Here is a 17414-nt window from a genome sequence, read left to right as displayed (position 1 = left end):
CTTTCTTTTCATGCACACATATGGAGGTAAGTTATAAATAGCCAACACTACTGGCCAAGTACTATGTTGGCTACTCATGTTTCCGTGTGGGTTCATTCCATTAGTGGACAGCGCTAGACGTAAGTTTCTAGGTTCATTGCCGAACTCGGGATACTTAGCGTCGAATGATTTCCATTGCATACCATCTGTCAGGTGTCTTAGCTTTCCATCATTAATTCTTTCAGTTTCATGCCAAGTTAACATTTTTGAATCATCGATATTTGCATAAATCCTTTTGAATCTTGGTATCACTGGAAAATACTACAACACCTTAGCCAGGATCCCTTCCTTATCCTTATAACGCCACTCCAAACATTTAGGGCAATTGGTTAAGTTTTCATATAATTTCCGATATAATATGCAATCATTTGGACATACATGTATTTTCTCATATTTCATACCCACTCCTCTTATTAGTTTTTTAGCCTCATATGTCTTCACAGATAGAACATTACCATCTGGAAGCAACTCCTTTATCAAGGCTAAAAAACTAGTGAAACACGTGTCACTCATCCCATTTGCCCCCTTGATATTATACAACTTCACCATAGCCGACATTTTTGTGAACTTACAACCAGGATACATACAGAGGTGCTTCAGACTCACACAACTTCTCACACATGTTGTTAAGGTTATCCCAATTAATAGTGTCTTCACCTACATCTTGAAAAGCATTCGACTCATCATCATTCTCTTCATTATCTATAGACCCAACATTCAACTTGTCTGCTTCCAACTCTTCCAACTCAAAAAACTCGGCAAACTCAAGATCATCAGTTAGCCTTTCGTATACCTCAACATCATCTTCTACAAAGCTATTCTCGTCCTCTAATGGTTCCCTATGAAAAATCCAACGTGTATAGGATCGACTAAATCTCTACTTTTCTAGGTGTATTTTAACGTCCGGAAAAGCCATATACCTAATATTACCACATCTTTCACAAGGACATGGAATACTAGAAGAACCTTTCAAATTGTTCGCAATTACTTCATAAAATTCAGCTAAACCATCCTTATAGTTGGGGTCACTCATATTTGCAGAAATCATCTAAGTTCGAGTCATTTTTCTACATTTCTAATATATAGGCAACTAATTCAGAAAATCCAATAATAGGCAAACAAATAAACGAAATTCAGGAAATCAATTAAACTAAATTATCAACAAATTAGATAATAACCCAACAAATTCACAAATTCAAAAATAATCGACATTCATAGGCCAGGAAATTAAACAATCCTATATATATATATATATATATATATATATAGCTTGAAAATCTTAATAAGAAATAGTTAATAAGAAACATATATACCTGATTTATAAACACGATGAGGGAGAGAAGACGGTGACAACAGTGACGGAGATGAAGACAGAGAGAGACGATCAGGGAGGAATGGAGGATGATATTTGTATAGAAGTATTAGCTTGTGTTTGTGTTTTGTAGTGTATAACAGAATAAAGCGATCTGTACATGGTGTGTGTTCTTTAGATCTTCATAACAACAATAACAACGGTTATTGCGTCTACAACCGTTTTCAAAACCTAATAACAACGGGTACTAATATAACTGTTGTAATTACGTTTCACTAATTTTGCGCCAAATTATTAACAACAGTTATAATGTATTACAGAGTAAACTGTTGTTATTAGTTTTTATATTAACAACGGTTGTGAAAGTTTAACCCGTTGTTAAAACCAATAACAACGGTTAACAACACATAACCGTTGTGAAGTTTAGTAAAATTTCGCGCAATCCATTCTACAACGTCTTTTGGTGATTTTCGTGAATAAGCGTTGTTAAAGGGCCGTTGTGGTTGCCTGGATTTGTAGTAGTGATTGTGCCCCCTTAAAGGAAAACCCTGCGTCCGCTCCTGGTGAAATGTCCTATCAGTTTAAGTTTAATGTCCATTATGTCTAGTCATAATGTGCATGTAATCATGACCTTATGCATTACTGTTTCCAATATAATATTAATGCATAAGGTCATTAGTCTGAATTCTGAAATGATAGTCAATTAATGCACATATACTTAAAAAATTCAATTATAAACTGCTTTTAATCATCGGGAATGTGTAATATGGGGAACGGCAGTTTGTATTAATTTGTTTTTCAGTTTTCAAAAATAGTTTTTTAATCTTTTAATGAGAATTAACTGTTTTAAAAAAAGTTTTTAAATTTTGGAATCCCAAAACTAACTATTTCTTATTCTTACTTCTCTATAAATATTGTCATTTTCATTATCATTTTCACTTCTATTTCAAACAAAAAAAATATTCCAAGACAAAACAGAAGAAGTTTCCTTTACTTGCAAAGGTTTCTCCTTTTTTATTTTCTAACTATTGTTTTGATTTTCTACTTGTTCGATTTCTCTTTTCTAATATGCTACTACGTTGGCCTTTTCCTTTCTTTGTACTTACGTTACTTTAATGCTGCTGTAGTTTATATTTGTTTATTAATACGGAGTATATTTTTTTGTTTTCATTGATGCAGAAAAAACTCTTGAAAAAAATGGAAAAGATTCAGAAAAAACTTGCAGACACCCAGTATGAGCTTGAAGATATGACAAGGCACAAAGATTCATTATTTGAAGCGACTCTGGTGTTTCATACTATGGTAGAAGAAATGCATCCACATGTATAATTGCTTGAAGATTTGTAGAATGCTGAAACGCATGTTAAGTTTCTGACGGTTGAAAAAAACTGTATGAGGAGGCAACTAGAGGCAAATAAAAAGAAGAAATACACCAAAACTGATCTGGACCGGCAATTTCTCTTAGGTGTAACAACATTAAGGGAGTCATATGCCAAAGTCCACCCTTCAATTGACGTAAATTGGCCTCTAGTTGTGAAAGTTATTGAAGAGATGGAAAGTTACAGACAAGGCCTTAAGAAGGAGTTGCTAGAGTGTGAAAGTAGCGTCAATGCCTCTGCGAACAAACGAGCCAGAAACTAGAAGTTTAATGAACATTAGATATTTTCAGTTTTAGTTAACTAGTGTTATTTTTTGGGAGTATTTAGTTTTATATGGGGACACTTCATTAATGAACTTCATTGTTATTTATTGCCAAAGCACATTACGTATGCATAGAATGTGCATTAATCTTAAGGCACATAATGCTTTCTCACTATGCACATTAGTTTTGTTCAGGAAGGACATAATAAACTTCATTAATAAAATTTATCCTCTAAACACAACAGCCTATGCAGTTAAAATATTTTCAAATGTATGATTATACCTGTCGTAGCTTACTTAATATTACACTTTTTCTTCACTAGTATACAATGAAACTAAAAAACTTATTACGTCTTCAACTCAGCATCTTCCTCATCTTCATCATTATATTCTTCCCATGGCAGAGGGTTTAAATGGAATTTTTTTGCCTTTTTCATTACAGCGTCAAAACATACATTGCCTTATGTCGCAATCATATTCAAAATGTATTTTTTTCACAGAATCAATAGGGGAATATCCTACAAAATTAAACAAAACAGGGGTTTAGAACAGGTACAAATGCATAATGATGGTGAATTCTATATTAAAAATAATGGTGTTAGTTCTGGAACTCACATTAGGTTTTTTGAACCCACGGCTCCAATTTAGATTACCCTTAAACGTCTCCATATGCCTCATAATGTAAACACCACAATTAGTCTTATTAGTGTTGTTCCTCCACTTCATCTTTGCCATATTGGCTCCATTTGTTTTATACGATTAAATTTTACGTTTGAAACACCAATGTCTTGGAAGTATGCTGCTAGAACGTTACGCTGGTGGAAGAAAAAAAAGTAATAATTATGAGGTAAAATATCACAAAAATAAGAAAACTATATGGTGCAATATGAGAAATGATTGGGAAAGGTACATTCCATTTTAAGTCATTGTACATTTAATATTAATGAAAAGGAGCATTATGGAATGCTATAAAGGAAAAGATAACATAATATCTTAAAATTGTAGTGGTCTATCGCCAAAAAAATCTTCTAGTTATCCTTCGCGAAGAACATTATCAATGATGATGAACTTATACCTCTTGCTGTTAATGACGAGTAAATTGAAATGCCTTCTATATATGACTAGGAAGAAAAACTGCAGTTTAAAAAAGATTTCATTAGGTAACAACCAAATAAAATATAACATGGAGAAAGAGTGAATATTGTTGATGCTAACCAAATCAACTTCATCTGCTTTTACCCCGAATTCGGTAAACTGTTATTTCATTATTTCTTTAACCACTAAGAGATTGTCAACAGTACCTACTTCTCCTTCAAGCATCATCTGTAAGAAGGAAAAACAAAGTTTCTGATGTTAATAAAGGGGAACACCATTTAAAAAATTACTTGTCAAAACAAGTTATATAAATATTTCACTTACACACACAAGTGTTGTGAAAAAAAAATTGAAATGGCTCTAAAGGTTCTCTTCTTCTACGTTCATTGGCATTCAAAAGTTTTGACCAATAATCTATAACATCATTTGTTAGATACTTAGACTCCCTTAGTGTTGCCATTTCAACATGGTTAAGCGAAATGTCTCCCACACTGACAAGAAGTTCCCTGATTCAGGAAAAATGTTAAAACATAACAGGATAGAGAATATTTTAAATTTCAACAATGTACATTAATATGAATATATATTTACCTGGCTAGATCACTACCTTTTCCTCTAGTGTAGGACACGTAATCAGCAACCTAATTATGAATTTCAGTAAGAGGAGTAATAGTACATGTATTCGTGATCAACTTCAGCTGATCTTTGTCAAGGACAACATCATCATCGTTGATCACTTTATCCTTGGCAGTGTCATCATTCTCAAGGACAACATCATAATTGTTGATTATTTTATCCTTGGCAGTGTCATCATTGTCAAGGACAACATTATCATCGTTGATCACTTTATCCTTGGAAGTGTCATCATTGTCAAGTACAACATCGTCATCGTTAATCACTTTATCCTTGACAGTCTCCTCATTGTCAATGACAACATCATCATTGTTAATCACTTTATCCTTGACAGTCTCCTCATTGTCAATGACAACATTATCATTTACATTGTCATAAATTTTCTTGTCCTCTACTTCAGATATTTCTTCATCAGTTGAATTCTGTTTCTTTGGAAAGGGAGTCTTCTGATAAAGTTCCTGTAACACCCCCATACTCCGAGTGCCTTACCAGGACCACTCAGGTATGAAGACATCACCATCTCGGTCGCCCGAGGTATGATAATCAATAGACAAAACGGAAACAATATTTATTATAAACAGTTTAATGATAAATACAATCCTTAAAACCAAACCAAAGTACAATACATTATTCCAAACTATCTGTTCTCAACTGAAATGTAAATAAATGCTAAACTACAGCGGAAGACTCTATCGTCATGTCGTGGCCATCCCAGCTATCCCAGTACTCATCTCTATACCTGTTCAATATCTGCTCACCATCCCCGAATGGATCACCGCAGTTTTACAAAACAACACCGGTCGATACTAATCACACAATCAATATAAATAACAATAATAAGACAAACATACAAATGAATCACACACACACATACACACACCACCAACTCCCATCATCTCAATCGACCGTCCCTTTGGACCACTACCCCCAGGGGGGACCGCAGCCGTTCCCACCTAAGCCCCGCTCATCGTACGAGCGATAACCCCGTCCATTAATGTGCACATCCCCTTTCGTGGCGGGTTCCACGAAGGGCGAAACTAGGGCGTGATATCACTCCCGCAAGTGACCCCACTCAGCCGAGAACGCATCTCGAGAACCATCAACAAACACAACCACAATCACAATCATCATATGAAACAACTAACTACAAAGACATCACCAATATCCCATTATGGGACTAATACGAGTAGGAAATCCTACCGGAAAGCACAACACGCAGACGGTATCTACAAATGTATCAAACGGCTCCTCTACGAATTCTCCTCCTATCATACAACACATAGATGCTACCATTCAAATACTACTCATAAAAACCCCCAATTCCTAAATTAGGGTTTCATCAATCTTAACAAAACATTATAGAAATTATATTAAAAGCTTACCCTCGACGCAAGGAATCCAACGACACGAACTACGATGCAAACCGACCGTCCGAACTCCGGGAATTGTCAAGAACGCGATTAGGAAGAAGAACTAGTTGCTTTCTCTCTTAAACAGGTTTTAGGTTTTGTAAAAAGTGATTTAAAACAATGACGAATATGTTTAAATACCTTAATCGCGTAATTAACAAAACCCGAGAAAACTCCCCAGTAAATGACACTCGATCGAGTACCCAAGGCACTCGATCGAGTACCCCTACTCGATCGAGTGCCCCAAATACTCGATCGAGTACCCAACAGTCGAAACTATTTTATTTCGCAACTTGCCCATACTTGACAGAGTAAGGGCTACTCGATAGAGTACCCCAAGACATATAAATACGGAGTATTACAGTCTTCCCTCCTTAAAAAGGAACTTCGTCCCCGAAGTTCAAACCACTACAAAAACAAAGGTTCGCCAAAACATTCCCGACTCAACAACCAAAACGAAACTCAATATAAAACACGCTACTTACCCAACTCATCCCGACAACCTACCGACGCAACATATAAAAGGTGTATAAAACTCTTAGAAACTGCTCGCGATCATCTCCTACCCCCCTAAAAGAAACAAGGTTACGTCCCCGTAACCATACATACCTGATCAAAAAGGAAGGGGTAACGCTCTTTCATGATATCCTCTGCCTCCCATGTAGCTTCCTCGGTCTCGTGGTTAGACCAAAGGATCTTGAGCAAAACTGTCTCACCACCCCTAGTCTTTCTAACCTTTCGGTCTAGGATCTGTTTAGGTACCTCAAGATATGATAAAGACTCATCAAGCTCTAAGTTCTCGGCCTCTAACACATGTGAAGGGTCGCTCACATACTTCCGCAGGTGCGATACATGAAACACATTATGCACTCTCTCTAATGCAGCTGGTAAAGCCGGACGATAAGCAACTTCCCCAACTCGCTCTAAGATCTCATAAGGCCCTATAAACTTCTGGCTTAGCTTGCCTTTCTTCCCAAACCTCATAACCCCGTGCATAGGAGACACTTTCAAAAGAACCTTGTCCCCAACCTGAAACTCTATGTCCCGACGATGTAGATCTGCATAACTCTTTTGTCGATCCCGAGTTTGCTCTCATCCTTTCCCCGATCATCTTAATGCTTCCACCATCTCATGCACCATCTCTGGTCCTAAGACCACTTTGCCTCAAAGACTATCGTCCCAACAGATTGGACTCCTACATCTCCTCCCATACAAAGCCTCAAACGGTGCCATACCAATACTAGTGTGATAGTCATTATTGTAAGAAAATTCTATCAAGTCCAACCTCTCGCTCCCACTACCACCAAAATCCATCACACAAGCTCGCAACATATCCTCAAGAGTCTTGATTGTTCTCTCGATCTGCCCTGCCTGTCGCGGGATGAAAAGTCGTACTCATCTTCGATTTGTCCCTAACGATTTCTGCAACTCCTTCCAAAACCTCGATATAAATCTAGCATCTCTGCCGAGACACTATGTCCTTAGGGACTCCATGTAACTTAAGACGTTCTTTCGATAGGCCATAGCCAATTGTGCCTTAGTCCATGTATCTTTCATTGAACAAAGTGAGTGACTTGGTCGACGATCCACTATCACCCAAATCATATTGTTACCTTGTTGACTCTTAGGCAAACCCACAATGAAATCCATGGAAATGGATTCCCACTTCCACTCCGGCACCTCCAAAGACCGAACCTTACCTTGTGGTCTTCTCTGTTCCCCTTTAACTCTCGGCATGTCAAACAACGGGACACAAACTCACTGTCTCTTTTCTTCATCCCAGGCCACCAAAACGTTTTCTTCAAATCTTTGTAAAGCTTGTCTCCACCCGGATGCACTGAATATGGTGTGCAATGTGCCTCTGTCATGATAGTCTTTTTCAACTCCTCATCATTAGGAACACACCACCTACCATCAAACCTCAAACTACAATCAGTATGAATAGAAAACCGGGACACCTTTGTCCCCTTTCTCTACTCCAGCTCTCCACTCCACTATCTTAGGATCCAAAGCCCGCTTATCCCGAATATCATCATAAAACTCAAGTGTCTTGTCATATCACCCATGGCATCTCCTTTCTGCATCATATGTATCCCGAACCTCGCTACCTCATCTCTCAGCCTCATCAAAGATAGAGCTGTACACAAAGAATGTACACTCTTCCTACTCAAAGCATCAGCTACAACATTGGCTTTCCCTTCATGGTAGATGATTTCCATGTCATAATCGCCAATCAACTCCATCCACCTCCTCTGTCTCATGTTCAACTCCTTCTGCGTGAAGATGTACTTGAGACTCTTGTGATCAGAAAATACCTTAAAGATTGCTCCATAAAGGTAATGTCTCCAAATCTTGAGAGCAAACACCACTGCACCCAACTCCGGATCATGAGTAGGGTAATTCTCCTCATAAGGCTTCAATCGCCTAGAAGCATAGGCAATCACTTTACCATTCTGCATCAACACACATCCTAGCCCATTCTTCGAAGCATCGGTATAAACCTCAAAATTCTCGCTCCCTTCAGGTAATGCTAAGACTAGAGCCGTGGTCAAACGCTCCTTTAATGTTTGGAACGCCGTCTCACAACTCTCATCCCAACGAAACCTGTTCTCTTTCCTCATCAACGCCGTCATCGGTCTAGCTATCTTGGAGAAATCTTTCACGAACCGTCGGTAGTATCCACTAAACCCAAGAAACTCCTCACCTCAAAGAACATTCTTTGGTGCTTCCCACTTTGTCACAACCTCAATCTTCGCCGGATCCACACTACCCCATCTTTAGAGATTACATGCCCTTAAAAAGCAACTTTCTCTAACCAGAACTCACACTTGGACAATTTAGCATACAACTCATGATCCCTCAAAGTCTGCAACACGATCCTCGGATGCTCCTCATGCTCCTCCTTAGTCTTAGAGTAGACTAAGATATCATCGATAAACACCACCACAAACTGGTCCAAGAACTGTCTGAAGATCCTATTCATCAAATCCATAAACACTGTCGGCGCATTAGACAACCCAAATGGCATTACCACATACTACTCATAATGGCCATACCTCGACGTGAAAGTCGTCTTCGGTATGTCCACCTCTCTAATCTTCACCCGATGGTACCCCGACCTCAAATCAATCTTAGAAAAGACTGTTGCACCACTCAACTGATCAAACAGGTCATCTATCCTTGGCAAAGGATACTTGTTCTTTATCGTCACTCGGTTCGGCTCCACCTCCCCGTAATCTATGCACGACCTCAAGCTCCCATCTTTCTTCTTCACAAACAAACAATCGGTGCTCCCCAAGGCGATACACTTGGTCTAATGTATCCCTTCTCTATCAGATCATCCAACTGCTTCCTAAGCTCCTCCATCTCCTTAGGACCCATACGGTGCGGTGCCTTAGAGATTGGCCCCGTCCCCTCGGCTTCAACTTTACGGTGAAATCTATCTCCCTCTTCGGTGGCAACCCCGGAATCTCCTCCGAAAAACATCCGCAAATTCTCCCACCACTCGGTATCTCATCAACTCGTCGGATTCTCTATCCGGTCATCTCTCACATGGCACAAGATCGAGGACATTCCTTCCTCGGATAAGACTTCAAGGTAACAGATGCAATCAACTTAACTTTGGGTTTGACTAGAAACCCACGATAAGACACACTTACACCCTTTGGACCCCTTAAGGACACTTTCTTTTGATGACAAATATCTTGGCTTTATACTTTCCTAACCAATCCATCCCAACTATCATCTCAAAACCATTAAAAGGAAACTCTAGCAAGTCTACATGGAAGTCGACTTGCCCAACTATCAAAGATACATCTCTAAACAACCTCCCACACGATACAGACTCACCCGAAGGTATGAAAACTTGCTCCCTAACGGACTCATATACTCTCAAACCCAACTGTTTTACATGACTCGAAGACACAAACGATCGAGAAGCCCCCGATCAAACAAAACAAACGTAGGAATACCATTAACAAGGAATGTACCGGTGATGACGTGCGCATCCTCCTCACCGCCTTCTTGTCCATCATGAACAACTTGCCATCGGTCTTCTCGCCCACCTCCTGGACAAGATCGATGCGATGCGGTCGGCTTAGCACCCGACCCTTGATTGTTGTTGTTGTTATTCATCGGTGTCCTCGATAAGAATTACCGCCGTTGCGGTTGCCTCCACTCGGTAGCTCGACCTCCCGGTTTGGCCATGATCCACCGGGTCCATTTGCTCGCAAAGCTCGTGCAGTCTCTCGACAGATCCCGGTGCACTCGTGCACTCATGTCTCTTGTGGCCTACTCCACCACAACCAAAGCAGTCACTCCCCAACTATTACTCACACTCCTCGGCCTCGCCCAAAGGAAGTCTCAAAGACTAAACCCGGACCCGTAAGAAAATCCTTTAGATTGATTGTGGTTGCCTTTCTTGAAATTAGATTGGCCACCACCCTCGCTCTCAAACTTCCTCTTCTCTCCACCGACCTCTCCCGAGCCATCTCCACTAGTCTCTCAGCTCTCCCAGCCCTCTCATACGCTTCCTTTACATCGGTAAGGACTCCCACGGGTAACTTATCCATAATTTTCGTGGTTAGCCCTCTCTCAAACCTCAAAGCCGATTCTCCTCACTCAAACCCATATCCTCGGATATCTAGATTTCTCATTGAACTCGCTGTAGTACTCAGCCACGACATCTCAAAGCAGTCATCTTAAACTTGTCGAACTCCTCTCTCAACTTACTCCTCACATGTTCTGGTACGAACTCCTTCCTCACAGCCCTACGAAACTCCTCCCAAGGTATAGCAGGTAACCCTTGGTTGGTATATATCTCCTTGGCACTCACTTTCACTGAATCCCACCACTTGCCACCTGTCTCCCTCGGATAGAATGCAGCCCGATCCACTCTCATCTCATCGGGACGGTGAACTAAATCTAGTATGTTCTCCATCTCCCTCAGCCAACTATCAAGAAGGTTAGGCTCCTCAACTCCCTTGTACTCCTTCGAGTTAAACCTCGCAATATAGAGGCTGACTTTAGCATGGTCAACCTCCTTCTCCTTATCCTTATTCTTGTCCTCATTCACTTTCTTTAGGGTCTCAGTGAGAGCATCTTGGTGTTCTAACATCTTTACGATGTCATCCATGGTCATAAGCTCCGCTCGCGTACAAAGCATTTCTCTTTGGCGGCATCTTGAAACTATACATATATAAGAAAGGGTAGATATGAACATACGTACTAAACTTCAAAACACGAAAACACGCTGCCCAGAACCTACTCGATCGAGTATCCAAACCCACTCGATCGAGTAACGGGCTACTCGATCGAGTGCCCCCATGTACTCGATCGAGTACCCAAACTCCAGAACCAAACATACCTTCTGATCTCTAACCCACTCGATCGAGTATCTAGGCTACTCGATCGAGTGATTTCTACTCGATCGAGTACCCCTAGTTACTCGATCGAGTGCCCCAAAACGCGATTCGACTCAAAATCGCTAAAACCCACCCGATCGAGTCCGCCCCACTCGATCGAGTATCACCAATACGTTAAAGCTACCCGCATGTTACGTCATATGCTACATGCTAACCTTATAAAATCACATGCTATCAGAATAAATATGCTACGCATCTATTCTACTATCAACAAGATCAATTCATCATGCTATTAAAGCCACATTGTAAATCATTCAACATGTTATCATCTCATTAACATGTTCCACATATCATTTCCTTTCACTTGCTCAACTTCCTATTTCAACACCAAACAATCAACACACTTCATCACTTTGTTGCACACGTTAATCAAACATACAGATGACTCGACAAACACTTTCCCCATGTGACCGGTTCAAAGTTGTAGGGCGACCCCGCGACTTTAGGACGTCTCCCAAGCCTTTGCACTAGCTCCTACAACTTTTACCCGGGTTCATTTTAATTGACTCCCTATGTTCGTTAAGTTCATTGGTTACAGGTTTCAGGATCGTCGCTCTGATACCATTTGTAACACCCCATACTCCGAGTGCCTTACCAGGACCACTCGTGTATGAAGACATCACCATCTCTACGCCGCCCGAGGTATGATAATCAAATAGACAAAACGGAAACAATATTTATTATAAACAGTTTAATGATAAATACAATCCTCAAAACCAAACCAAAGTACAATACATTATTCCAAACTATCTGTTCTCAACCGAAATGTAAATAAATGCTAAACTACAAATGGAAGACTCTATCGTCACGTCGTGGCCATCCCAGATATCCCAGTACTCATCTCTATACCTGTTCAATATCTGCTCACCATCCCCGAATGGATCACCGCAGTTTTACAAAACAACACCGGGTCGATTAATCACACAATCAATATAAATAACAATAATAAGACAAACATACAAAATTAACCGTCACACACACATACACACACCACCAACTCCCATCATCTCAATACTTGACCGTCCACCGGACCACCACACAGTGGGGGACCGCAGCCGTTCCCACCTAAGCCCCGCTCATCGTACGAGCGATAACCCCGTCCATTAATGTGCACATCCCCTTTCGTGGCGGGTTCCACGAAGGGCGAAACTAGGGCGTGAGATCACTCCCGCAAGTGACCCCACTCAGCCGAGAACGCATCTCGAGAACCATCAACAAACACAACCACAATCACAATCATCATATGAAACAACTAACTACAAAGACATCACCAATATCCCATTATGGGACTAATACTGAGTAGGAAATCCTACCCGGAAAGCACAACACGCAGACGGTATCTACAAACCGTATCAAAACGGCTCCTCTACGAATTCTCCTCCTATCATACAACACATAGATGCTACCATTCAAATACTACTCATAAAAACCCCCAATTCCTAAATTAGGGTTTCATCAATCTTAACAAAACATTATAGAAATTATATTAAAAGCTTACCCTCGACGCAAGGAATCCAACGACACGAACTACGATGCAAACCGACCGTCCGAACTCCGGGAATTGTCAAGAACGCGATTAGGAAGAAGAACTAGTTGCTTTCTCTCTTAAACAGGTTTTAGGTTTTGTAAAAAGTGATTTAAAACAATGACGAATATGTTTAAATACCTTAATCGCGTAATTAACAAAACCCGAGAAAACTCCCCCCAGAAAATGGACACTGATCGAGTACCCAAGGTACTCGATCGAGTACCCCCTTACTCGATCGAGTGCCCCACTACTCGATCGAGTACCCAACAGTCGAAACTATTTTATTCCGCAACTTGCCCATACTCGACAGAGTAAGGGCTACTCGATAGAGTACCCCCAAGACATATAAATACGGAGTATTACAGTTCCACCTTTGCTAAAACGTCGTCAGAAACAATGTTGCACTTTGACGAAACCAAAGTGCAAAGGAATTTGATTCTCAGTATTCGAAGTGCGTCCATCTACAAATTAGAATATGTCAAGGAAAGCTAAAATTTAAATAACAATGCGCTATTGAATATTTAAGTAAAATCATTTAAACTGAACCAAAAGTACATTTGCAATTATAAGATCTAAGCTGTAAAGAAATTTACATTGTTTTTTGTCAATCCACAAGTCCAACATTGACCCTCGTTGTATGTTTCCACGTGCTTCATAGTGTAAATAGCACAGTCAACAACATTATGATGGTTTCTCCAAGCCATTTTTAAAACAACAGGTTCCATTACTTTTACTGTTTCTTTCAAATGAGCAAAGCCAACAACATTCAAATATTCTGCCAAGGCGTTACGCTGTATTCAAATATTCAGATAAAACTATTAAATAAGACCATGCAAAAAAAAAGAATAACATTTTACAAGAAAAAATAACAAATCAAAGGTAACTAAAAAAATTACCATATGCCAGGGTTGGTCTCCGTAACGGTCTTTTGGATTTTCGTCATGCTGTTGGTTATCAAGAAATATAAACTTGTTATTCTTCATATTGAATACGAACAGGTAAAAATGCTTCTCGTATATTATTGGGAAGAAAATCTGTTTTATAAAAGAAAAGATCATCAGATTGAAAAATAAAAGTTAGCTGCAGATAAGAGTATACATTGACTAAATATGGTTTGAGCTAACCATATCAACTATTTTTACGTCAATAATTCCAGCAGCATTCAACTCGTTTTTCAGATGGTTGTTGAATACATTCAGATGTTCATCAAATTTGAATTCTTTTCTTTCACCATAAAATGCTTGCTGCACACAAAACACATAAAATTCTTATCTTCATATGCACATGCATAACGAAAAATTAATATAATATAAAATACAATAAAATTTTGCTCATAAAGATGAGAGTGGTAGCAAAGAATCGATGTGGTTCTGAAGGTCTTCTTTCAAGTTCCTTGAAATTCAATTAAACTGACCAGCAATCGACCATAGCATCTGCTACATACTGGGGTGGTTTTAGAGATGCAAAAAGAAATCGGGTACCCACGGTATCTTTAAACTCGAAGAGCTTTTCACTGGTTCAGAGGTTAGATAGAACGTGTTAGGTAATTAAACATATGTACATTATTTTTACTAATAATGCATATAAAACATAACAAAATGTACATTTATTGTTTTCAAAAAAAGCATGATAAGTAGAATACAATGTACATTAAAACATAACCAAATGTACATTACAACATAAGAAAATCTACCGAGTAAGAAGGGTGCCTTTTCCTTTACTGTAGTAGACGTAGTCAGCAATACACTGTTGAAGCTCAGATGGCTTGGTACATGGGTCTGTATCCCCTCTTATTAGTAAATTAATTTCAGTACCATTATCTAAGTTCAGTTCGGGATTACTTGGCTTGGGTTCTTTACAATAATCTTCAGATAACATGCTAGATACAAGGTTATTTATAAAATTATCTGGATCAGCTTCTTTCTCGTCCTTCTTGTCACTATCAACATAGAGGTAGTTGGAAACATTCTTCACATCCTTGTTATCATCAGACATGTTGTTTTCCTCACACTCCCTTTTTGACACATCTTTCTTGTCCTTTTCATTCCCATCTTCACGTATTTCAACTTTGTTTTCATCATTGTTAACATCCTTTTTATCATCAGACATGTTGTTTTCCTCACACTCCTCTTTTGACACCTCTTTCTTGTCCTTTTCATTCCCATGTTCAACTATTTCAACTTTGTTTTCATCGTTCTTCCCATCTTCAACTTTCTCAACAGGTTTAACTTCTTTTTTCAATGGACGAGCCTTCTGAAATAGTCAAAATGCATCAAATTAAAGAACAAGTAATGGATAAACATATTTAGCTTTCTATATGTATAAAAAATTCTGCCCATTACATTAATATTAAAATTAAAACATATAGCTTTCTATATGGATAAACAAATTGAAGAACATGTTCACCTATTAGGCCTTGGGATGAATTAACACCCTATACAATTTTAATGTACATACTTAATAGATCAAATACACATTAAATGGAAAAATTAGGCCTTGGGATTAATGAACATATTTACCTTCCTGTATGTATGAAAAATCCTCCTCTTCAATGACATCCTTTCAAAAGGGATACTATTATTGGAAGTTATGTTTACATTCTTCAAAGCTTCAACAACCAAAGGATGATTGCTAAGATCAGACTCAGCAGACCCATCTGCAATATCAGCAACATCACTACCAGCAGAACTCTCACTATCAGTGGAGCTGTTATGATTTGGTAAATTGAGTAAACTAAATGCAGGATCACAGAGCTTCTTACCAGTCTTGTTCTCCTTAATTACTGATGCTCCATTTTCTATCATAGCCTTGACATATGATATGCTCTGAGCTATACTAGTTATACATTTTGCAAGATCAATAATATAATCCTCAACGTACTCCTTCTTTGTCCCATACACTGATTTCGCAACTGTGTTGTCAACCACCTCTTTAATTGGTTCTTCCAACTTACCATTTCCAAACATACCACTTTTCATCTCATCCTTCTCTCTGGTTGACAGCAAACTACTAGTCCAACCTACGAGGGTATAATAGTCTCTTTCAACTTTTCGTTCCATATGAACAACACGATCAACATAAACAAGCTCCAAAAACAATAGAGGGCCGCCAAAGTGAGTCTCTTTTTCCTACCACTCAATCTTGCTTTCCTGCAGACTTTTTAACAAAAAGGCACACCAATTGTAATCTTTTATTTCTTCAACATTCATCAACGATTTCAACATATGATGATTAACAAAAGGCTTTTGGGTGTTTCTCATTAGCAAAGAAACAGCTAAGACAACAAAGTTAACCTTGAACTCATCACCACCATCATCGTGATTTATCAACCAATTCTCAAGCGTCTTGAGTGGAACTTGTCCATCTCTTATACCAAATCGTTGTTTCCATTTGCCATAAAACTCTTAAAACTCTTTTGATTTAGTGTGAGTTTTAGACATCTCAACTGTTTTATGACCCATTGGAAATCCAAACGTTGATCTAACATCAGAAACCTTCAGGAACAGTTTTTCACCATCAGAAAGAGTAAGACAATATTGGTATGGATTATACTGCTTGAGTAACCAGTAGACAAGCTTTAGAGGAATGGACCGAACCCTTAACCAAAACATTCCACTAAATCCTATCTCTTCTAGTGCATACCATTGTTCATATGATAAATGTTCAATAACCTCTACCATTCCCGTAGGACATATCCTAGTATATGCACTCTTAAATTAAGAGAAATCAAACTTGTGCTTACCCTTTCCACAACGTTTTTCCTCCGCAGCAAAAAATTGTTTCTTGTCATCAATTTCGTCATTCATCTTCTTGGAAAAAGCTAATATAGATTTGGATTTAGTGCAAGATGTCTACAATCTATGCTTTTTGCAAATTTTCCTTCATTTTTTTAACTATTACTTGATCATTTGGTGCAGTATCAGTTCAACTTTCAGCTGGTTCCAAAAAAAATTAACTTTTCTGCGCTTTGGAGATTTTTTGTCTTTGCCCTCCATAGTCTGTAATTGTTAAATGATCCTACCAAACAAATACATATAATTACCACTTCAACTAAATATACAAAATGTACATCAGCAACAAACAAAATGTACTTTCAGCTTCTTTATAATAATTTCAAAATTAAAAACAACAGGCACATAAATTTAAGCTATATGTACATTATATTAATCAGTTGAGATAAAAATCCTAAATTAACATCAAATACAAACTAAATGTACAAAGAATACTTCAACCATCTAGTTTACAATTTAGAAAAGAGAATGCAAATATATTCCTAAAATTGACGACTGACAAACAAAACAATGCGAATATATTCCTAAAATTGAAGTAGTATA

This window comes from Silene latifolia, chromosome Y (assembly GCF_048544455.1).
Source record: "Silene latifolia isolate original U9 population chromosome Y, ASM4854445v1, whole genome shotgun sequence".
Lineage (NCBI taxonomy): Eukaryota > Viridiplantae > Streptophyta > Magnoliopsida > Caryophyllales > Caryophyllaceae > Silene > Silene latifolia.
This window is presented reverse-complemented; position numbering follows the sequence as displayed.